Source organism: Chinchilla lanigera, unplaced genomic scaffold (genome assembly GCF_000276665.1).
Source record: "Chinchilla lanigera isolate Chin_1 unplaced genomic scaffold, ChiLan1.0 scaffold00017, whole genome shotgun sequence".
Lineage (NCBI taxonomy): Eukaryota > Metazoa > Chordata > Mammalia > Rodentia > Chinchillidae > Chinchilla > Chinchilla lanigera.
In genome coordinates this window covers 21786379-21810816 of record NW_004955418.1, presented here as the reverse complement: position 1 = coordinate 21810816, position 24438 = coordinate 21786379, and the positions used below count along the sequence as shown (strand labels likewise).

Below are 24438 nucleotides of genomic sequence, written 5' to 3'. Positions count from 1 at the left end.
TGGATTCAAGTTCATCAAAATGGAATGGCATGTAACTCATCCCTTCTATTCCTCCCAAAATAACTTGTGCATCTTTGTAGACGTTTTTATTTGTAGAATGATATTATGTCATAAGAATGGGCTTTGGGAATGTATATAACGCCTTGTCAATCACTACTGCCATTCATTTCTTAAAGAAACTGCAAAGTAAATCCAAAAAATGTGTCTCATTTTCTGTGGCAAAGAGGAGATTGCTATGCTACTTTCATTAGGATAGTTTGAAATATTTGTCCTGAAGTCCAATTTCTTTATCTCACTATTTGGACTATGTTTATTTCAGGATGTATGCACTTTGCTGAAGGCCCCTATACATAATTGTTAATTTAATGATGTGAGAGAAACAACCGTAAAGAAGTAGATTAACACGCTCAGAATTAACCAAAAGGTCACTAAATTGCAAAACAACACAAAGCCAAAAAGTTTAAAGTTCATTGTCAGCCACGAACTCCTTTCTGTGACACAAAACGTCAGCTCATTACCCCCAGTCCTGACCCAAAAGGAGAATAAACAGTGAGTTGCTTAGCAACCGGACTGCTGAGCAAAGAGGTAGAATTCGCTTTAATGTTGTTTCTTGGGCTGATCACTTCAAGGTCTTTGCAGATCATGCAACTTCTAAAAGCAGCAACATTCCATAATTACGGAGTTAGATCAAGAATAACGTTGACATTCAAATACTGAATAGAATGCATTTAAATAGCAACGTCATAGTGATCATAAGTATCATTGAATTAGCATTTACTGAAGTCTGTTATTTATTTTAAGTTGTATAAAGCAAGAAGATATGATGACAATGTACTGTATATTACTGAATACATGCAGATGAAATTTAGTACATACATGCATTCAAACCATTCTATACATATGTATATTAAAAATAGAAAATGGCTATTAGGTGAGTATGTGCAAAATTTCAGCATGACAAATCAACTAATACACACAGAAATACTTCCTAGATAAATAAAATGTACAGTATTAAAAACTATGTGTTAGTTATCCTTATCAATTCAGTGGTTTTTACACACATCAATTTTGAGGGGCTCTCTGTAAGAGTATTGATTATTAGGTTTTACAAGGGGAGGACTAGAAATATATTTTCATTTTTCCTGCTCCTAGAGGCATAATATAGTAATGGAGCTCTGAAGATATTCCAAGAAAAGTAACTGATTCCAGATAGATCAAAATTTTGCATTTTAATGCATGACTTTAATGTCAATTTACTTTTTTTATAAACGTGAAATTATTTCATGGGTGGCAGAAAGACTGTCAGCTACATAACTTTTTCAGATGTACCTGGTTGTCCCATTTAAGGAGGGTGGTCTTTCAGATTCTGTAGATTTGCTTTGGGGAAAAACAAGTTCAAAGCGAGAACAATAGCTCCAGACACCACAGATGGAAATTTAAATGTGGTGTGATCCTACACCTCAGGAGCCAGCTAAGGTAACTGTGCTGCAATCTGTGAATTACTGTCGTGAAAAGAACCCTTGGCATCTTCTTCACAAGACGGAGTGTGAGTGCCAGTGTTTTGACTTGTTCCCATTTTCCACTCCATGAGCGCCTTCCTACACATTAAAGGATTGCAGGGTTATATCATTGACATTAATATGTCCCCTCTGCCATACATAGAAGCAATGGTAATGCAGACTCTCTTAACAGAGAGAACATGTGCTGCCAGAGAGCTATGGTAACAGAACTCCTATGATTTTTTTAAACCAAAGTTCTGATTGCATTTTCCACATTACCCAGGCCTTAATCAAGTTAAGTGCTTTGATGATTGTGAACTTACATCAGCACATAAATATATGAAATACACAAGGGTCTGGGACACACACATAGCACCCAACACACATTATCTGGTTGTATAATGAAAGTTTTATCTTTAGGATGTGTTTCTCTTAAGAAAACAAAATGTACTCATAAACCATAAATGTAAACTTCAAAACATAATTAATTTTGCCATTTTATCAACCATATTTGTAATCTAATGAAATTTAAAATAATTGACAAAGCAATTTGTTTAAGTAGCAAATAATTTCAAGGATAAAATGTTTTTAGGACTAATCTCAGAGTTTAAAATTTACATATCTGCAATAGAATGTCACAAATAGCTATCAAAAGTGGATTCAGCCTCGTTTTTTTTAGCATTTCGTATTTGTTGTCTTTCTTGTATTATTCAGTCTCCTTTCAAACCACTCAACAATTTTATTTCCCTATGTATTATACTGCAGTATTTATTTATTTGATATATGATGTACACAATTCTGTTGTAACTTCTACATCTACTCTTTAAACTAGAAATTAGAATTTTTATTTTGTAGGTGAAGAATCTTAGTTTTAAAAACATTGCTTGACTTGGCAAGTCACATAGTGAAAAGGCAATAATATCAGGATTGGAATATAATGTTAACTCTTAGGTTATAATCTTCACTATAAGTTATTAGCAGTGATAAACTATATTTCAATAAATATCATCTTTTTTGCTCAAATAAATAAATAATGCTTAGTTATGCTTTTTGTGCAACTACCATCCAAAACTACTTCTATCAAAAATTAATAACTTCTTTTTCTAGATCTGAGTAATGGTGGATTCAAGTAAAAAGATGGGTAAAAATTTCTAAAGCTTCTTTTTTTTAAATTTTATATGATTTGTTACCTCTCAACAATTTTTCAAAAAATAACTAAAGACTATCTCTTGTTTTGTTTTGTTTCTGGTACCAGGAATCAAACTCATGACCTTGCACTTGCCAGACAGGCGCTGTGCCACTGAGCTAAATCCCCAGCCCTCTAAAGGCTATCTTTAAGGACTTAAATATGTCTAAAATACTGATAAGAGGAGTCGATTGTTCTAGAAGCAATAAATGATGCTATTAAATCATAATTAGTGGGCAAATAATACATTGTCAAAGTCAAGGGGCAGAGTAAAGTTAAAGAAAGCACGTCAAATCTAAGCCAGAAAATAGACCAGTGGGTTGTTGTGGACATAGACACACACTCACATGCACACAACTTCACAAAAAATATGCCATTCTTATACAACATTAACCTCTAAAATGTTGATTCAGTCTTTTTTCCATAAATTCTATATTTGGCAAGTTGCATTATAACTGTGAAAATCAACCCAATGTTAAAGACAAAAAGGAATTCTGAAGTCTGAACTAACAAATAACTGTACTGATGACCTTAGCATTATCACATTTTGTGACATTTCTAATCTACTGTCTTTTCAAATGCATGGCCATGGCCCTTGGCTCTGACAGATATATTATGCATAAGCATAAGAAGGAAGATAAAGAGTAGAAAAAAACTAGAAAAAGTGGAGAAAATAGGAAGATGGTATTTGGGGTGGTTCTAAAATTCATCAGATTAAGAGTAAACTGTAGTATATTCTTTTCCAAGGCATAAAAAATATATAGAAAACTATATGGCACAGTTTTGAAATGTACAAGCATTGTTCTGTGTCTAGTCTTCCAAAAGCAGTGGAGGACAAATTCAAGTGGGAAAACAATCATATTTTAAAGCTACAATGCCCTGAGCTTATTCCTTATTAATAGTGTGAAACTTCATCTAGAAAAGAAAAAGGAAAGGAGACAAAAATAAGAGTTCCAAAGTGGGCATTTTCTGAATATTACTATAAAGAGAGAGATTGCTGTAATTTAACCACCTAGCAGAAATCTGAAATCCTTAAAGTGCAGTTTTAGGCTGCTGATCCTGACCTCCTACAGACCAATTAGAGCTGAATAATTGTTGTTGGTATGACAACCTCAGGGAGAAACAAAAGATTTCACTTTCTTTAAGTGAAGCCACAAACTTGTTCTTTAGAACAGAAAATAAGACGGGGTCTAATAAATTATGGGAGCTTATGAGATCACGTTGAACAATGACATTTCTGTTCTAATAATATTATGAAGATCACAATGGGTTGTGGAGGCCTAACAGACACATCACTGATTTGTGCGTTTCAGTGGCTTTAGACCTGTGAACGGATTATCAAAGGCAGACTGATTATGTCATTCACATGGATAGCCAGGAGAGCACTCCAGCATCATGTTAAACTCATATTCTTAGGGACAGCTTCAGTTTCACATTTGGGTAACAGATATGTTAACAGTTGGGAGTCAAGGCCTGTGTACATTTTATTTTTGAAAGAAATCTTCTAGATGATTGCTTTACAAGAAGCTGTTACTACTGATAACAAGCAAATGAACAAGTCTTCACGGCTTTTTTAAAAATTTATTTTAAAAAATAGAACAAAAACATATTAACAAACTTCATGGCTTTAGTAGAGCTCGATTAGTCTTAATTTTATTGCTTTATTGATGTCTAAATGATACACAAGAAATAACCCATAATGGTGTAGAATTAATGACTTTGACTCATGAAACCATGCCAGTGGCAGAGATGATGGAAATATACATTACACCCAAAATGTTCTTAACCCTCAGTTAAGGTAGCTCTCCATTCTCTTTTCCTCACCTGCCACATGCAGGTGACCATATATCAATTGCCTGTCACTATACATCGGCTGGCATTCTCCGGATTTTTTTTGGTAAGTGGGATTATAAAGTGGGATCTACCCATTTTGTCTCCTTTCTTTTTATTCCTGAGTAAAATCTATTCATGAATAACATACCATAACTTAGTTTTTTAGTAAATTTGTTGATGATATGGATTGTTTTCTGATTTTGCCCATTACAAATATATCTACTAGGAATACTTAAACTTCTGTGTAAACAGTTATGTGGATACGTGCGGTCATTTCTCTTGGGTCATATCCATAAGTTGAATAGTTATGTCACACATTAATTGTATACCTTATTTTACTAAGTTTTATGAAGTTTACTGATACAATTTAGATATACATAATGATCACATTCATCATAGGGAATTTGTACCTGGACCTTATATAATTTGCTTCTTTTTTCCCATTCCCCTTCCCTCCCTTTAAACTCTCTTCCTCTCCTTATTTGCAAAGTTTCTTTTCCATTTTATCCTCCTTTTCTCATTTTTCTCTTTTCACTTCCTCTCCTCCAGTTTTCTTTTCTTTTTTCAATAATTTTTCCTATTTTATAGTATCTATTATACATGTTGGTTCTTATTTACACTTTTAATTCTTACATCAGAGAAACAATGCAATATTTACACATACGTGCCCAATTTATTTCACTTAAAATATGATCTCAAGGTCCATCCATTTAGCTATAAATGTCTCAAATTTATCCTTCTTTATAGCTGAGTAGTATTTAATTGTATTAAAAAGCCACATCTTTTTTATCCATTCATCAATTGATAGACATTTGAGTTGTTTCCAAGATTTATCTGTTATAAACTATGATGCTATAAGTATGTGTGCATATTTATCATTGTGGTATAATGCTTTTAATTCTTTGGAGAAGATATCAAGAAGGAGAATAACTGGGTCAAATGGAATCTCTAGTCCTAGATTTTTTTTTTTTTTTTTTTTTTTTGGTTTTTCTCCGGTATCAGGAACCGAACTCACGACCTTGCGCTTGCCAGGCAGGCGCTTTTGCCACTGAACTAAATCCCCAGCTCCTCTAGTCCTAGATTTTGAGGAATCTCCACACTGATTTCCACAGTGGTTGCACCAGTCTACACTTCCAGCAACATTGGATAAATATTCCTTTTTCCTTAGAGCCCCACCAGCATTTGTTATTGGTTGATTCCTTGATGATAGCCATTCTTTCTAGGCTGAGATGGAATCTCAGCATTGTTTTAATTTGCATCTCTCAAATGACCAATGATATTGTACATTTTTTCATATATTTATTTCACATTTGTACTTCTTCATCTCAGAAATGAGTATTCACCTCAGATTCCCATTTTTAAATTGGATCCTTAACTTTGGGGTGGTCTGATCTTTTTCAATTCTTTATATGTTCTAGAAATTAATCCTGGGCTGGGGATTTAGCTCAGCAGCACAGCGCCTGCCTGGCAAATGTGAGGTCATGAGTTTGATTCCCGGTACTGGAAAAAAACCCACAAACAAACAAATAGAAATTAATCCTATACTCTGGTTTCTCTTCAGATCCTAAAAACACCTTTCCCCTTTTTAGATATTAATCCTTTGTTGGAGGAACAATGGGCTAAATTTTTTCCCATTTTGTGGGTTGTCTTTTCACTCTGTTGGTGATTCATTTTGCTGTGCAAAAGTTTTTTTAAATAAAATTAGATCCCAATTGTTGAGCCTTTGTAGTATTTCCTGTGCAGTCAGAGATTTGTTCATGAAATTTTGCCTGTGCGTATGTCTTCAAGAGTTCTACCTATTCTCTTGTCCAGGAGATTTATTGCTCCTGCTTTAATATCTAGATCTTTGATCCATTTCAATTTTAGTTTAGCGCTTGGTGATAGACAAGATCTAGTTTTAGTCTCAGCATACGGAAAACCAAGTTTTCCAGTGAAAGCGTTTGGCCCCTTTGTCAAAGATAAGGTGGCTGAGTGTGTTTGGAGCTGTTTTTGCATCTTCCATTCTCTTCCATTGATCCTTGCCTCTGTTTTTTTCTCTTTTTTGCCAGTAGCATGCTGTTTTTAATCACTGTATCTCTGTAGCATAATTTCAAGTGAGGGATTGTGATGCCCCTTGACTTGTCTTTGTTGCCCAGAACTGTTTTTGCTCCTCTGGGTCTCTTCTGCTTCCAGATGAATTTTAGGAATGTTTTCTCTAGCTATGTGAGGTGTACTAATGATATTTTGATTGGGATTGCATTAAATCTGTATAACAATTTTGGGAGCATGGCCATTTTCACTATGTTTGTTCTTCCTACCCAAGAGTAAGGGATATCTTTCCATTTTCTGATGTCCTCTATGATTTCCTTTTTCAGAGTGCTGTAGTTTTCAATGTAGAGATCTTTTACTTCCTTTGTTAGATTGATTCCAAAGTATATCATGCTACTGTGAAAGGTGTTGTTTCACTGATTTTTCTTTCAGTGAATTTGTTATTTATGAACAGGAATGCTACTGATTTTTGAGTGTTGTCTTTGTAGCCAGCTGTGCAATTGAATTTGGTTATTAAATTAAGATATTCTTCGATGGAGGTTTTCAGATCTTCTATGTAGAATATGTTATCTGCAAATAATAATTTAACTCCTTCCTTTTTATGTTTTAGATTTCAAGAGGACAGGTTTTTTTTATGGCTTTTTTTTTTTTTTGGTACTGGAAATGGAACTCAGGAGCTTGCCCTTGCCAGGCAGGCTCTTGTGCCACTGAGCTATATCCCCGGCCCTATTTTAGATTTCAGAATGATTTCTTTTTATTCCCAGTATCAATATATATACACGTCAAGACATTCAGTGTATGCCATAAGGTCATCTTAACTTCAGCTGTCCTAGCATTGCTCTGAGACGTCTAGTTGCTGTCAGATGTCGAATTGCTGTGTAGTGCCTCATGATGTTGAGCATCTTTTTATGGTCTGCAATCCTAAATGACATTGCTTGTTTACATACTATGAAGTTCATTGTATACTCTGAAAACAAGTTCTCTATTGAATATGAAATTTTGAAATTTTTATGAAAAATTTGTGAAATTTTTAGGTATTTCTAATACTGTATTTTATCTTTTGACTTTCTTTTTTATAATTAAGTTTATTGATATATTTTTGATATACTTAAGTATATTTTAATAGCTGAAGATTTTAATTTTTATGACACCTAATTTGTAATTTTTGTTTACTTTATTGTCTTTTACTATCATATGTTAGAAATATTTCCTAGGCATGAATTAAAATGTTCTTTTCCTGCTTTCTTGTAGTAGTTTTTTGTTCAGCTATTTCACTTGATTGGGGATCCATTTCCATTAAATGTTGTACATATTCAGAGACATAACTACTTCCTATCTCTTACCTCCCTTCCTACCCCTTTCTGCCTTTCCTCCTTTTCTTCCTTCTTTCCATCTTTATTCATTCTTTCCTTTCTTTCTTCCTTTTATAGCTATTATAAATTATAGCTACTCAATTCTTCTAACTTCAATTTTTGAAAAGATTATCATTTCTCTAGTTAATCACATTGCCATCTTTATGAAAAGACAAATCAATCGCATGATTATTTATTTGTAGTCCTACTTCTGGATCTCTATTGTAGTCCATTGTTACTTTTGCCATTACTACTGTTTTGATTAATGGAGATTTATATGAGATATTCAAATCAGGTGAGGTATACAGACTTTACTGTACTATATGAAGTTTTACATTAAAAAAAAAATTGCATCATTGTCATAAGCCTCACTTGTTCATTGGTCACTTTCATATAATGGTGAATTAAATTTTCTGAAAATTTAATGAGAATTTTATCAATGTTCATTAATGTTCATGAGTAATGTTATTCTATAGTTTTCTTTCCATGTAATATTTCTTCCTATATTTGGTATTGGAATAATTTTAGCTTTGTACATTGCTTATATCTTCAATTTTCTGGACAACACTTGGTATTAGTTCCTCATTAAATCTTTGACAGAATTCACTGATTATGCTATTTCACAAGCTCATACTTTAACTTCTTAAATATATGAGTATAATAGTAATGAATATTTCAATATTCTTCTTTGCTAATTTTATTATCTTTTAAAATCAATTTTCCATTAATTTTGTCTCACATAATGGCTCTTATGATCACATTACCTGCATGAGGCATAATGTTTTAATATGATGGCAGATACTCAGTTTCCATTTTACTTTGTGAGATGCCAATATACATGTACATATATCTAAATGTGCCCTTTACATCTTCTTGAGCCTTGGCTTATGATGCAAATTACTTAGAAATACACCCTTAATTTTCAAATTTGAAATGAAGCTTTGTTGGACACTTCCAGGCAAGCTCTTAGTCTAGGTCTAATTTTCCTCAGTACTTAGGCAATACCTATATTGAGCATTCTACTTAATACCTTGTCTATGATGAAGGTTTGTTCAGTCTGAATTGTGGAAATACAAACTCTCTTTATCACTTTGTAATCACAAAGGATTGTACTGACTGTCCTGTTTCTGCGATTCTTTGTCAGATCCTGCATAGATTCTCATACACATGTACTTATAGGTGCAGTACTCAAGTGAAACCTTGAAAAGAATGCCATGAAGACTTCCAAGTCTCTTTCTGTAATTCTCTTCTAAAGAGTATTGTTATGTATTCATTGATATGTACCACTTATTATATAGGTACACACACACATTTCTATTTGTTGTTTAAAGGCAGAGGCTAAATGCATTCTCTCACACCATCATAGCCAATAGATGTATCACCTTTAATGAGAGAACACAGTACACTTGGAGCTATTTATAAAATGTATTTCTCCAGGAGAAAAATATTTGTTGCAAAAAAGCTAAACAGAAACAGGAAGTCAGTACAACTTCCTGAAGAAAATAAGAAGGCATCATGAACCATTAGGTTAAACATCTTTTCCAGGTTTCACAAGCCTATTTAATTACTGCATTGACACTCATGTCTTTTGATTATAAATTCAATGTCTCATGTAACTTGCAATTTACTAATATATATTTTCAAATTGGAAACTTTAAATAAAATGCCTCATATTGATAATTATATTTATTCAATATATCATAATTCACAGTGCACCTAAGTATCTTATCTGATTCAAGTTCCATGACACCTCTGAGGAGTTAGAATCAAGGTATTTTGATTGCTTTTAGACAGAGTAAGAATTTGTGACCAACAAGACATCAGCAGACCTCTAACAGTGACTTATATGAGCCAAAATAGAAATTTGAGCAGGCCATCAAGCTCCTGTTCCAAAGCTCTGTCTACTTGCTTACATTGGTTATGAAGACGATTGTATTTGATTATGCCTTTTAGGTCAAATTCTGAAGCCTGCCAGTGTCAACTTGCTGTATCACAAAATGTTTAATACACATACCTGAGCTACAGCCCTATATGTCAACTCACTTTATGTAATAAAGATTTATAACAAGAATTAACTATTTAAAATATTATCCACCTTGACCAGACCTAATATAAGTAATTTCTTTATGCCCAATTCATGAAATTTCCTAAAACATAAACAAAATAATATGCTGCCTCCATCTAAGGAAACCTGTGGAAAATCAATGTAATTTCTTTTTTAAAATTTTATTTTCTTTTTGCTGTAGATTTTAAAAACATCCAACTCTCTACATTTATAAAAAAGAAAACTGCATAATCTGTCCAGGTGGGAGAGCAGTCAGTGGACACTGGTAAGTTACACCACCGTTCTTCATAGGGGTCCCAGGGATTTGTCTTCTCAAGCATTATTTGACATTGTCTTCAATTCCCAAAACCAGAGACAATCCATAAATTGAACCCATATGTTATAATTTTTAAAAGTTTGCCTTTAGTAACAAAGTGTCAGGCTGCCAATGATAGGACTTCCCGAAAAAGAGAGCTGTCCTCGGCTGCCTCACTACCATACAATATGCACTGCAGGCGGAGGAGCCTGTGGTTATAGTATGAAAACAGACTTTGAATTTTGTGACCACACAAGTTATAATTCTTATTCTGGGAACTTGTCTGGGATCTTTTATTCTTTCAACATATCAGAGATACATGGGTAGTAACAAGCAAAATCCATGTTTTCTCCAGGAGTACCAAAAGTTTAAATTCTAGGACATTTCTGTACTAACCCAACAATCTTCCTAGAAAGAGGTTAAGAATCATATTTTATATGCATATTGAGCACACTAGATAAACAGAGTATCTCTGGGCTTACTGCATATTAACTAAAATGGTCAGAATAACTGCAATTCAAATGTTTCTCTTAAAAAGCAATATTATGCTAATTAGAGTGAAGAATCCTCTGCCGGTATGATATGCAGGTCATCATTTTGTGAGAGAAAGAAATATACCCCCAGACCACTTGGAAAAAAAGGAAAGTGAAACCAGGAACCCATCAAGGGCCAAGGGATCTCCAGAGTTATCTTATTGAACCTCCTTATTTATTGTATCCATGTAGTCTCAGTCTCTTGGTTTCTTTGATTCTGTCGAGATATTATCTGTTGTCCTCCCTCTTCTGCTTACTTGGAGCCTCTGATCCTGTATCTTTCAATTGTATTTGATTATATGAAACTTATGAAAGTTTATTATGTGAAACACTCTTATGAGTGTTTCTAAGAATGATAAACCAGCCTTTCTAATGAACCAGGCTTTCTTTCATATGATTGTGTTTCAGTTAGTTATTGAGGTGGCCCGCAATAGTTATTAAAAATGACTGCTCATGTAAATCTGCTTTGCCCTCAAAAAGATTTTCTAGATTAGTCTTGAGTATCTGATATCTGCCATAGGGAAATCACCACTACACTATCGTTAGTGAGTTGTAGGGCTTTCAAACTAAGGCATCAAAATGTGTAGGGTGCGAGAACATTTCCTTAAAATCTTAAATGATATGCTTTATTTGGTTGAAATTTTATATTCATATACAAAATGTATGCTTCATTTAAATTATTCATAGGACTTAATAGAGTTTCCAGCATAATGTTTAAAGTTAGAAAGCTATCTTTTATTTCATTTTATTTATTTATTTTATTTTAAAGAGAGTAGTACAAAAAAAGAACAATAGCAGCATACCAACATCACAGACATAAACAAAATAAAGAAAGAACATTAAAAGTGATACAGGATTTCAAAACAAAGTGATAGAAATTAACAGTGGTTGTTATATTACATACTGTTATCTTCAACTACTTTGCTCAGATTACCAGATGTAAGAATGGAAGATTGTCCAAACCATTAAAGAGAATTTTAAAAATTATTAAATGAAACATTAGAGATAATACAGAATTTCACTAGACAAGATGGTAGGAATTCCCCAATGGTTGTTCCATTGCATATTGTTGCCTTCAAACCAGTTGCTCAGATTACCAGGTATAAGCATGCAAAATTGGTCAAAATATAAAAAATTTCATGCATATATATATATATATATATATATATATATATATAAGAATAGCTAGGATAACTGTACTGCCAATGTCTGGTGGTAAATTGGAAGCTATATTTTAAATGCGTTGTCCATTTCAATTTGCTTTCAAAGTATTCAAATAATGCATTTCATATGAAGGGTCAGGTTGTATACCTTTGGGTAACTTCATATGACAGCATACCATTACATGCAAGATCTTTTATACACTTCAGTTATTCAGATACATGTAATGCACTCATCTCCAGCTAGTTTACTCAACTATAGTTTGCAAACAAAAACAAATTTCCCCTCCTCTCTGTTGACTCTCTGAGCAAGATGATAGAAATTGAAATTTCCCAACAAAATGATTTTTAAGACAAAATTATGGCAGACAGCATAAAATAAAACTTAGTTGGAAATAAGACCTAGTAATACTTAAATTCTTGAATGATACCCAAATATTAACTTAACTTGAGGGAGAAAACATAATTCTGTATCACATGTCCTCTATCCTCAGTGCCTTAGGAAAAATGACAGCACTTAATAGTTATAAGCATTATGCCCTGTGGTAGTCAACGCATCAGTTTTGTTCAACAGTTTTTAACTTCTCTTTCCTCAAGCCACAAGGAAGAAGTATTTCTCTTCGATGTTGGAGGCAGGTAATATCATAGTGCTTGCTTTGGCTAAAGAAATTTGAAAGGGGTTATGCAGCACCCCTCCAGGTAGAAGCCTTACGAGCCATGGTACAATTCACTTCCTTTGGTTTTCCTGTGTCATCAGTCACCTAAATAGTGTTCAGATAAAGCTTACATCAGCTGGGTCTTGGAGGACCTATGGGAAACAGAGCAAGCAGCTGAGCATACAGAATGAAAGAGAATTAAGCTTTTGTTTCACTGAAGTTATTCAGATTTTAAGATTTCATGGTTATTGTTACACAGCATCGCCTGATGGGTGAACACAGCATGATCTTGTACGCCACCCCTCAAGATAGCCACCAAACAAAATGGAAAGAAACTGTTTCAATAACAGAAGATTTAGTTGAAGATATAAAAGGAAATTCTATCTTAATAAGTATTGCAAAGGTATTTCAAAAATAAGACACGTTTCTACTTTAAAAAATATTCTTATTCTTTCAGGAAAGAAAATTGTGACTTTCCTATTCACAGTTTCATTATTTGCAAGTTCCTGGTATTTCAAAGTTCAATCTCTTACTGGCAAAATGAACCTACTTGCTTTATGACTCTGACTTAAATTTTGCCTGAACCAAGAATCAGACTTAGAACAAATTAGTAATTAAATAAATAGATAGATGACAAAGAGCTATGAAGTACTTTTCAGGAGCTTCTCCACTATGACTCCCGGCATATTAGTTATTTTTCTATTAATCTACCTTGTGCCTTTCATACTCCCAACATAACTGTCTGGCAGAATCCTTTCCATCCATTTTAGAAAGTTCATACTCATCCAGTCAAAGCATATTGGATGTTGACATAGTCAAAACATTGACGACCATTCAGTTCCTACCTCAAGTTCTCCCATTTCTTAGTCTTTTAATATAGAAACATTGCATGTTTTAACAATTAAATATGGCTTCCAAAGTATTACAATGAATTTTACAACCAAATTAGCCACTCTTTTTTAGAAAAGAACATTTCAGGACATATCTAGAGTAATAAACAAAAGAAAACGCCCTAGAAAGCAAAGGCATCAAATGTTTCTGACCAGATGGTCTCACGAATACACATGAATCATGCCACTTACTTTGAGTTATATAGGAGAAAGGTAATTAACATGCATTGATGAAGATACTACTTGGTTTTTATAGCGAAGGGCGGTGGGCTGAATACTGATGTCCTCCCAAATTTTGTAGTTTGAAATCTAAAATTTACAGTGAGAGTACTGAAAGGTTGTGCTTTGCAAGGTGGTTAGGTCGTGAAAACAGCTATATATGAGATAAGCATCCTTGTAATCTGAGAGTTAGTTCAACTCATGCCACTACCACGTGAGACATAGCAAGAAGGTGTGTCCTTGCAAGGCAATTACTGTGCTGGCACTTGGCTCTTTGATTTCTCAGCTTGCAGAGAAACAAATTTCTATTGCTTAAGCCATCAAATTTTTGCTGTTTTGTTATAGTAGCCCCATAAACCAAGACACTGGAAACTGCACATAAATTACAGCAATAATATATGGATGATTTTCAATAGAACACTCATCCATTTTCATTCATTATCTTATCTATACATCCTCAGAAACCCACCAGGTAGTTGTGTAATTTGTTCTGTTAGATGTCACAATTGTGAAAGCTTTTCCAGTTCATTTTAGTGAGGACATAATAATCTTGATTATTTCTGAATGATGTTAAGTAATGCTTCAGGTTAACAATACATTTTTCTTGTAATCTCCAAGGATAGATTGTTGCAAATCTTTCTTTCCTACCCTCAGAACTTAAACTAGAGCAAGTAAAAATTTTCTGTTATATTCTTTCCATTTGTCTTATTATAAATTTAATTAGCAGCAGCATTAAATCACTTGAGCACAGATTAATAAGTGTATGTTAAAATTTTTCACAATGGATTAACATCTCCATGTTCAAGAAAACAATAAAACCCTGATTCTATCTGTAAACTATACATGTATAATACAGAAGTCTGAAGAGAATGTTACTTTTAATGAAATGCAAAGAAATCATGATATAGAATATAGTTATAAAACTCTGAGAATTCAAAGTCTTATTTGTAAATCAAGAGTTGAACTTGATTAGCATATCTTTGCCAAATACTTCAGATTTGGTAAAAAGCCCTATCTTATTATAATTTCTTTTAATGTGATTTCTAATAATTTAAACAGTGTAACATCATACATAATACATGTCAATATACTGTGCCAATATAGGATGTGATATAGCTATACTCTTATATTTAAGATGTATGAACTCAATACATCCTGTTACCCAATGCAGCCAGGAAGACATTTGTGAAGAAAGTTAGTGCAGTACTCTCAAAAAAATTGCTTTCATTGGTTTTAAGAACATTTCTAAACCGTGATTAAATTATTTTTAATATATTCACTTACTGTGAGGATATTAATTAGAAAAGAAGTAACGGCTTTATAATAATAAACGTGTGTTAAGTAAAAGATCAACATAGTAAACAAATGACAAAGGTCATAAGTAGCAAAAATTTAAAAGGCCTGTGTAGAGATCCATTTAAGTACATTCTCTTCACCTTTAAGGAAAATACTAATGATACCAATACATGTAATAGTATTGATAATTGTGGAAATAAATATGTAGCTTGGTAAGAAGCTATGACTCTTTTAGGTGGAGCGGATGAACTCAAAACATCGTGATCAATTCTTTTTTTTTTTTTTTTTTTGGTTTGTCTCCGGTATCAGGAACCGAACTCACGACCTTGCGCTTGCCAGGCAGGCGCTTTGCCTCTGAGCTAAATCCCCAGCCCCATCGTGATCAATTCTAATGAGACTTCAGACCCTCACTATGCTTTCAAAGAAGCTGCCCTCTCTCCCCATTTTTATAGAGACATTGAGAAATGTGTAAGTTTTGAAAAAACAAAATATAGGCTGGCAGGAAGAAATTCTATCTTGTTGGGTCTCTGAAACAGCGGAGGGCTGAACGCTGTAAACACGGTACCTTGAGCAGTAGTTGCCTTATGGCTTGTAGTTTGAGGCCAAGAATAGCATGATAAACTTAGAATGTGTTTATCTCTTGGCAGCTTCGTTTCACTTGCAAGCTGGGAGGGACAAAGACCAACAATTTTCCACCTACAAAGTGCATCTAAACTGGCAGAGAACTGAGTGAGTAAGTCATATTGAGCCTCCGGATCGCAACTGTTCTCAAAGACAGATGGACAGTTTTGGAAAGGGGGGGTGATTCAGCCAAAACCTAAAGGTGCTTATGGTGATAATGTCCTGGAGTTGGGGCGTGGGAGTGGAGGCAAGCTTTAACTTGGAGACTTCACATACATTTAGTGCTATTTTAAGAGACAAGCGGTATGTGTGCAAATTTTTATAATTCTGCGTTCACTGGTAGTTGAAAACAGGTAGCAGTTTGCAGCATGCTGAGAAAACCTGTGTTTTTCTCCTGAAGACAGACATAGCTAAGCAATTTTTCCAAATACATCTTTTTAATTTCTTTCATAAGTGTAAAGAAAATCACTTATCTGTTTCATTCAGTGGTTTAATGTGAATTGTTTAATGATTATAACTAGGTAAAGTTTCATATTTTATTTTCAAATTGCTTACTTTGGGAGTCTCATTACTTAATTGAGATTGGTTGAGTAGAGAGGAGTCTGGGTGCTGTAATTTTCAACAGTGAGGAGAGGAACTTCTCTATACAAGGTTTGAGACATCTGCCGAAGTTGGGTTATTTGTGTATTAGGGGTGTTATGTTTCAAATCACAGAGATATTTTGAGATCATAAAACAAAATTCTTTTTTTAACCCAGTGGATTCACATTTTTTGTTTTCAATATAATCCTCTTGTGCTTTAAATTATACCGCACTCCCCAAGATTATGCTGGAATAATAATACTTAGAAAGTGCAGAAAAAGTCTGTTGGTATCCAGGTAGTTCATTTTATGGATACAGTATGGTTCAATTTGACAATGAATTGAGATGAAATTATTTACATTATCATAAAGAATAAAGGATAATCTATTTCCTTTCATAAAAGAACTATGATTGAAATAAAGGTGAAAAATAATGTCAGAATGTAAATAAAATTTGATCACAGATCATTCAACTCAGAAAATTCTGTTTGAAATTTCTTTCAAGAAAAGTAAGAAAAATGATTGTACATACCTTATTTACAAGTTATTAAAAAATAGATTTGTGAAGTGAAAACAGAAATGGCTAAAGCAAAAGATATGCAGAAATAAATTTTAAGTAGTTCTGCAAATGACTCACCAATTTTTTTCCAGACAGTGGTAAATTAACATATTTTACACCCAAAGTAAAACTAATGCAGTTGCACCGGCCAAATTCCAATTCCGTTGCCTTGTCATGTGTCCAGAGTAATTGTTTGTTTTCCCCCAAGAAATATTTCCTATGTACCTCTACCAGACCTCATGCTGGAGTTTAAATCCTGACAAGAATATGCGATTCTTTTTCTACTTGTATAATTCAACCTTCAGTCTGCTGAAAAGCCTCAACCCAACCCAGGCCAGTATTACTATTCTTTTTACTGTTTATTGTGCACCCTGAGTATATCAACTTGTTCTGTTTAAACCACAACACTACAGGGAAAGTTTCTTTATGTGTTAATTTGGGTTCATTAGTGGTCATCGAATGGGACAAATAGAATTTTGAATCAGAATTGACATAAAGTTTCCTTGCTGGTAAAGTTAAATCCATTTCCACCCAAAGTGAATTATGTTTAACTCAACTTGGGTGTTTGTTCTCATTTTCACCTCATCTCTCTGTAAATATCAGTATTTTAAGTACTACAGGATCATAGAGAGTTGAAGGAATCAAAATGGAAGTCTTTTAAAAAATCTGAAAGTGAAGATGCTTCTCTCATATTTAATATTCATAGCGGTCTTTGCTTGGTTGTCTTCCCTACCTCTCTTTCCACTTACTGGAGAAGCTACAGTTTCCATATAAATAGTACTCCCTCCCTAAAAGAGCAAATTGTTCAGAATGAGTCAGCAGCTGAAGGAAAAAAGAAGGCAACGGAATCCTAAAAATAATTCTGAAAATATTTGTCAACAATAACAACAACACAAATTTTCAGAACTGGAAAAAGAGATACAAAAATTCATCCCCCATGCAGACGTTGTACATGCTGAAACACATTCCCATGAAGGAAGGAATGTCCGTGATGGGTCTCATCACACAGCACTTGGAGATTCAGACTCTAATATGGAGAGAGAAATATTCAGGAACTAGTAAGGGAATATGAAATGGATTCGAATAAGACAGTGAGTGCTTCTTCTCCTTGAAAGGGAAGAAGCACAAAAGGGTGTTGTCACAGCCACTGTAGATTGCAAAAAAAAGAGGAACTATTGCCCACATTCTGAGAACGTGCTGTTCTGCCCGGGGAGAAGTATATCAAGGGAAGAGTGAGATTGCTTTGTCATGGCAATCATCCCAAAAGGGTCCTGAACTCTCAGCAATAGTAGACTTTCCTCTCTACGCTGAACTGAGTAATCTGTTGTTCTGGCTTGTATTGTCCTATCCTAATATAAATAGAAGCTTTGAAAAGTCTGAAAAGATGAAAAGTTTCTCCTCCCCTCTGTGCCAGAGATGACATTCTGCCAACTACCTCTTAACATAAAACGGTAGAATCCCGTCCAATGCGACTAAGTGAGATGACTGGATTGTAAAACTTCAGTGTCCAGTACAAACTTAGCCAGCAAACACTTTCCATTTAAAAGTTTCTTGCTGCTGAACAAACATAGCCAATTCCCTTGAAGATTATTTTAGCCCTCGTTGCTTTTGCACAAAGATTCCTCGTGTTACTTTGAGATTATCCCTTTGTTGCATTGAGAACAGGCCGTCCCTATTTGAGGAGGATGAGAAACCAAAGCCACTGATACAGACTGAAAGTTTGGCTCTGGACCATGTTACTGGAAGGAGGTTCAAATGTGGACCAACACTTTGCCTTGGCTGTGCAGTACCTGCACCTGTGTTTTATGCTAAGAAAATATTTCCGTCCCTGGAAATATTTAACTGCTGAAATTCAAAACACTGAAGACAGCTCTCTAACTAGTTGTGTTAGTTTATTTTCTCATCGCTGAGACAAAATACCCAACATTACAGGGAGAAAGGTTTATTTGGCTCACAGTTTGTAGAGGGTTCAGTCCATATCAGCTGACACCAAGGCAGGGTGGCACGTGGCTGAGGGACAGCTGTTCATGGCTGTGGAAGACAGCAAAAGCAGCAAATGAGATCAAAAGAGAGGTGACTCTTTCTGTTTCTTATATTTTATCCAGACTGCTGGGAGTAGGGCGGTGCCAGTCCAATCAGTGGAGTGATCCAGAAGTCACCCACCCTTAATCCTAACACCCTTAATCCCAACATTGCAATACGAATCATTCACAAACTCTAGATTCAGCTGCCTTTGAAAAATCCCCATCTAAAACTGCATGAGGCTTTTGGGGGACATCCAGACACAAACCATAACACTTGAGTTAAAGGTCTGACTATTCTACCTTTGTAGAGAATTTCAACTCTACTTTACCTTTTTCCTCTTTTGATACTTATTCTTTTTTTTACCCAGATTCTATTACCCACCTTCAACTTATGTTTTCGTTAACTTCTTAAACAGTGACATTACAACTTAAGTAGCCAGAAGGAAAAGAGGTGCAATGATCCAAGCATTTCATGCAGAAATAATCCAAGATAAAAAGTTGTGTCAGTTTTAATTATTATGCATTACTTTTTCTAAAACTAAAATTTAATGCTTTTCTCTGGACTCAAATCATAACAAGCCAATCCTTGAAAGTCTTTTCAGTAGAGACAAATTCACTGAAACCTAATCTCTTGAAAGCTGACATACCTTCTTGCTAAATAAAAACATGGAGCAGTCCATATAAAAGGATAGTTTCACTATCTTTTTGAAATTTCTATAAAGTAGTTCACTACATGTTAATGTGTCTTGAAAACAGTATTTTAAGCAATGTGTAATTTGTCTGTCCCAAAAGAAGAAATGCTTTCTTAATATATATATACACAATAGGACAATGTTTTTATGAAATATCTTTGTGAAAATGTACTTTACATATTTATAGATTAATATAGTTTTCAATACCTCTTTGAGTATATTAAGTATAAGTATACTTAAGATAGTGTTTTACATATATCCTGTGGCCTTCAGATTTTCCCTTTCTTGCTTTACCTTCTTTATTACATCTTACCAAGTCTCCGTTTTCAATAACCCTTTTTCTTCCTCTCCATCCTTCATCCTTAAATCCACTTCCAGTCAGTCCCAGGGAAGGTGAGAAGACATGCTGGCCAAAACAGTCTTGACTTTGCCCTTGCAGTAGGTAAAACAGTGTATACAAATGTTTTAGTGGTATACAGTTTCTTACTGTACACTCCATCCCTTGAGTCCTCCATCACTGTAATGCAAAGTGTGAGACTTGTGTTTGATAACAACAAACAGGCAGCCTCTATGTTTACTTCTATTCTATTCAGTTACCAAAATAAGTAGTCACAGAGAGGCAAACAAATTACTGAAAATATTGAGAGAAGAACACAATGAGAAATGATCAAACAAAGTTTTTCCGTAGACGTCAATGATTACTCCTTCTTTAATGCTATAAAATTTATCATAAATATATTCAAAACAGTTCAAATAAAATATATATGTATTGATCTTTTTGAGACAGGGTCTCACTATGCTGTTCAGGTTGGCCTTGGACTTGCTTTGTAGACCAGGCTGACCCAGAACTCACAACAATTCTCCTACCTCAGCTTCCTGAGTGCTGGGATTATAGGCATGCACCATCATGTCTGACCAAGAAGTAAAAAGTATATTTCAATGATTGGAGTTTGATCACATTGGTCATTGGAAAACTGACTTTCATAAAATTAATTTACAACTGTATAATAGGATGTAGGACAAGAAACAAAGGCAGCTTACACTATCTTCTCCCCTACCTCTCTGTAAAACCCGCTTCTCTGTTAATGTAACTCAAGAATTATACTTTCAGTTTACAAATTATTTGATTAAGTATGCACAAAGAGTGTAACATAAACTCATATAATCTGTGAAATCTATATCACCATTTATTGAATACTTATTCTGTGTCCAGAATTGTCCAAAGAAGTTATCCCATTTAATATCAAGATAACTCTCCCAATTAAGTATTATTACTTTTGTGATATAACTGGCATTTAAAAGTCTTTTTCAACTTGCATAAGCTGACCTATCCACTAAAATAAAAAAGAAATAAACCTGGGAGTATTGAACTCCTCCTCTGCTGTCTCTAAATATTGTGCAGAGAAATTCTGAAGGAACAATATTCATGTAAGATAACATTAATAAACTATGTATAAATTATAAAGAAGTCTGATTTATATGCATGAACACTATTTTAATAGAGAAATGTGAGATTTGGGGGGATGTATTCATGGAAGAAATATATTTTCCAGAACAGTAACTTTTTTTGTACCTAGAAAATGGACATAGAGGAACATCTCTTCATTGCTATGAGGCTAATTAAATATATAAAACCCTGGGCACCTTGTCTCACATATGGAAAACCCTAAAATATAACTGAAATAATGTATTAATATTATTATTATATAGTATCACTAAGTACTATTTTATTATTATTTGACAGTATTCAGGGCTATGACATGATACAGGGTAGTAGAAAACATACGAAGGGTGGTTCATGTTTTTAAGATAAATGCATTTATAAAAATCCTTGTCGGCATCATTTTGATGAAGTCACTCACACCTCTCCATTTATGCAGGCATGCACTCTCACTGAGCAGGCTTTAGTTCTTGCAGATGTGAATAGGTATACATTGATTGAAAGTGTTCTGGCAAATATTTTCCCACGTGATTTGCATGTTTTCAAACTCACAAAGCACATAATGTGTTTGTAGACACATGCATATGTAACTGTTAGAAATAGAGCAATTTTTCCTCACATTCAAAATCAAGTTTTCTGGGGACAAAAAGAAAGGACTTTTATTTCTGAAGCTTTATCTTCAAGGTAACTGCAAAGAGAGAGAGCTGACTGGAAGGATGAAAAGAGCAGAAAATATTAAAACAAACAAGTAAAGCTGACTTTGAATTTAGAAAATAACTTTCCAAGATTTATTTTCAAAATATATTAGAGAATTAAAGAGCTGATAAATTTTTTCATATGATATATGCAAAATAGGAAAATATTTAGTATAAGAACATGAAAGTTTTTCATAAAGATAGTGTACATATTTACACATCATTGTTTAAAAGTAAAAATCAAAAATTTTATTCATTTGTCTTTATTCATTAGGCTCTAGCTTTACTCAACCTGAGAAATAGTTTTCTCTTTTTAAAGAACAGTGAATATTTACTATCAGTTGCTCATGTAAAAAAAAAAAAAAAATCATTGTTCAAAGTTATAAAATAATCCTGAATCTTCCATAACATTTTAATTTTTGAAAAATTAGTACTACAAAAAAAAACTTCTTTTCAGCCAGGTGTACCCCACCTGTAATCCTAGCACTCAAGAGGCTGAGGCAGTAGGATCATTGCGAGTTAAAGGCCAGCCTAGGCGACAAAGTGAGCTCAAGACCAGGCTGAATTGCATAACCAGACCCTGATTCTATATTTTTAATATTACATAAATAGTTGAGAATGTTAAAAAATGTAAGAAAAAATTTTCAGGTTATTTAATCTCATGACCAGTGCAGAAATTGCATATTTGTCATGCAAAATAAATACATTCATCATGGGAAATTATCCTATCTTAATCCTCTCTGCTGCCCCCTTTTTCTCCTCTCACCTTTCCCTGGATCCTTTTCTAGCTGCAAAATGTCTACCTTCCTCTTTCTTATCATCTGTCCTTTAATTTGCTCTTTAGATCATGCAAACTTTGGATCAAGATTTAAATTCTACAAACATATGTCTACATTCCCTAATTCCTTACAGATTTGAGATTTCATTCTTCAACCAAAACATATATTTTATTGTATTCTACTTTCAGTTGTTTAAATTGGTTCCCATAGGTACATTCCTCACTTAGTAAAATGGTTTGTAAGAATAACTGCACACTTTGAACAGAAAACTGAAAAAAACTACAGAAGTTTCAAGGGAAGAAACACAACTGTTTAGTCATCTAAGAAGAAACAACCATGGGGAATTCATAAACATTTTGGAATTTACAATAGATATATCCTGTTGTCCCAACAAATTATACAATACCTGAACATGAAGGAATAATACTATAAATGACTGCCAAAAAAAAGAAAGTAAACAGCACAAAGAAATAATGGAATAAATATAAGGAAGAAACTCAGAGTTCTTGTGTTAAAAATATCTATCTTTCAAACGCAAATCCACACTTCCATTAGATTCTTCTCAACACTGTGAGATTACTTAGTTTTGAGAGAATAATGGTTTGAAAAGAAATATGTTCATCTGTAATGTAAGACTTTCACAGATGACTTTGATGATACTTTCAGCACCTCTAGTAGAGTATCTTTGTATACTTTAAATTTACCCATTTTAAGTGTACAACTCAATCATTTTTTAGCACATTTATAGAGCTGCAGAATTATCACCACAAGTAAGTTTTAGGATGTTTCCATGGTCTACCCTTCCGCCCCCAGCAAACTTTTTTGTCCATTTTCAATTAATCTGTTAATCAACTGTGTCATTCCTCAGCCTCAGATACCCACGAACATACTTCTTTGTCTTTTTAGGTATGTCATTCTGTGCATTTCACATACATGGAACATTACCACATGTCACCACTTCCATCTCTGTGTAGCTTCCGTTAGGATGCTGATGAAGATGTAGTGAAATTAGACTACTACATTGCTGGTGGGATTTTAAACTTAATGCAGTCACTTTGCAAAACATTGTGGAATTTCCTCAAAACATTAAAGAAAGTGTTACCATATTACGTGGTAATTCCACTTCTAAGTGCAGGTGTCCTTGAGTGCCATACTAATGAAGGACTGATCCCAGGATCTCCTTATAAGTACCAAAATCTGTGCATGCTCAGCTGTCTTACCAGCAGGTCTTTGGAGTTCATACTCATTCTGCAGTGTATACTAATACTTCCTTCACCTTTATAACTAAATTTTATTCCTTCATATAGGTATATCACATTTACTGACCATTCATCCATTGGTGCACATTGAGCTATTTCTGCTGGTTGGTTGCTATCAACATTTGTGACAGGTTTTTGCATAAACATATGTGTGTTATCATTCATGGGTACATATCCATGGATTCTGCTTCCTTGAATTCAACCAATTGCTAATCAAAAAATATTGGAAAAACTATTGTTCTCTATGGAACGTGTATAGATCGTGTTCTCATAATTATTCCCAAACTATTTACATAGCAGTTAGATTGTATTAAATATTATAAGTAATTCAGTGATTTAAGGCATAAAGGAATATGTGTGTATGCATAGGTTATACACAAACACTGCACTATTTACTTAAGACATCTGAGCATGCACAGATTTTGGTATTTATAAGGAGATCCTGGAATCAGTCCTTCAATAGTATGACACTCAAGGATACCTGCACTTAGAAGTGGAACTGCCACACAATATGGTAACACTTTCTTTAATGTTTTGAGGAAATTCCACAATGTTTTGCAAAGTGACTGCATTAAGTTTAAAATCCCACCAGCAATGTAGTAGTCTAATTTCACTACATCTTCATCAGCATCCTAAAGGAAGCTAAACAACATTTAATTGTAGGGTTCATATACATCTCCTTAATGATTAATAATATTAAATATCATTTCCTTTGTTTACTAGCCATTGATAAAATCTTTTTAGATATTTCTATTCAAAAATTTTACTCATTTTTA

At 33.9% G+C, this 24438-nt stretch overlaps 1 long non-coding RNA gene across 7 annotated transcripts in view; it reads left to right on the top strand.

Moving 5' to 3' along the window:
• Positions 1-24438, top strand: part of LOC106148224 — a 138015-nt gene that overhangs the window by 22813 nt on the left and 90764 nt on the right. For 6 of the 7 annotated variants that reach the window (XR_001233478.1, XR_001233477.1, XR_001233475.1 and 3 more), the window contains exons 2-3: positions 10145-10228; positions 15660-15741. This is a non-coding gene — a long non-coding RNA (uncharacterized LOC106148224). Of the gene's footprint in view, positions 1-10144; positions 10229-15659; positions 15746-24438 lie in introns of all 7 variants that reach the window. The other variant, XR_001233476.1, reaches the window with a different exon arrangement.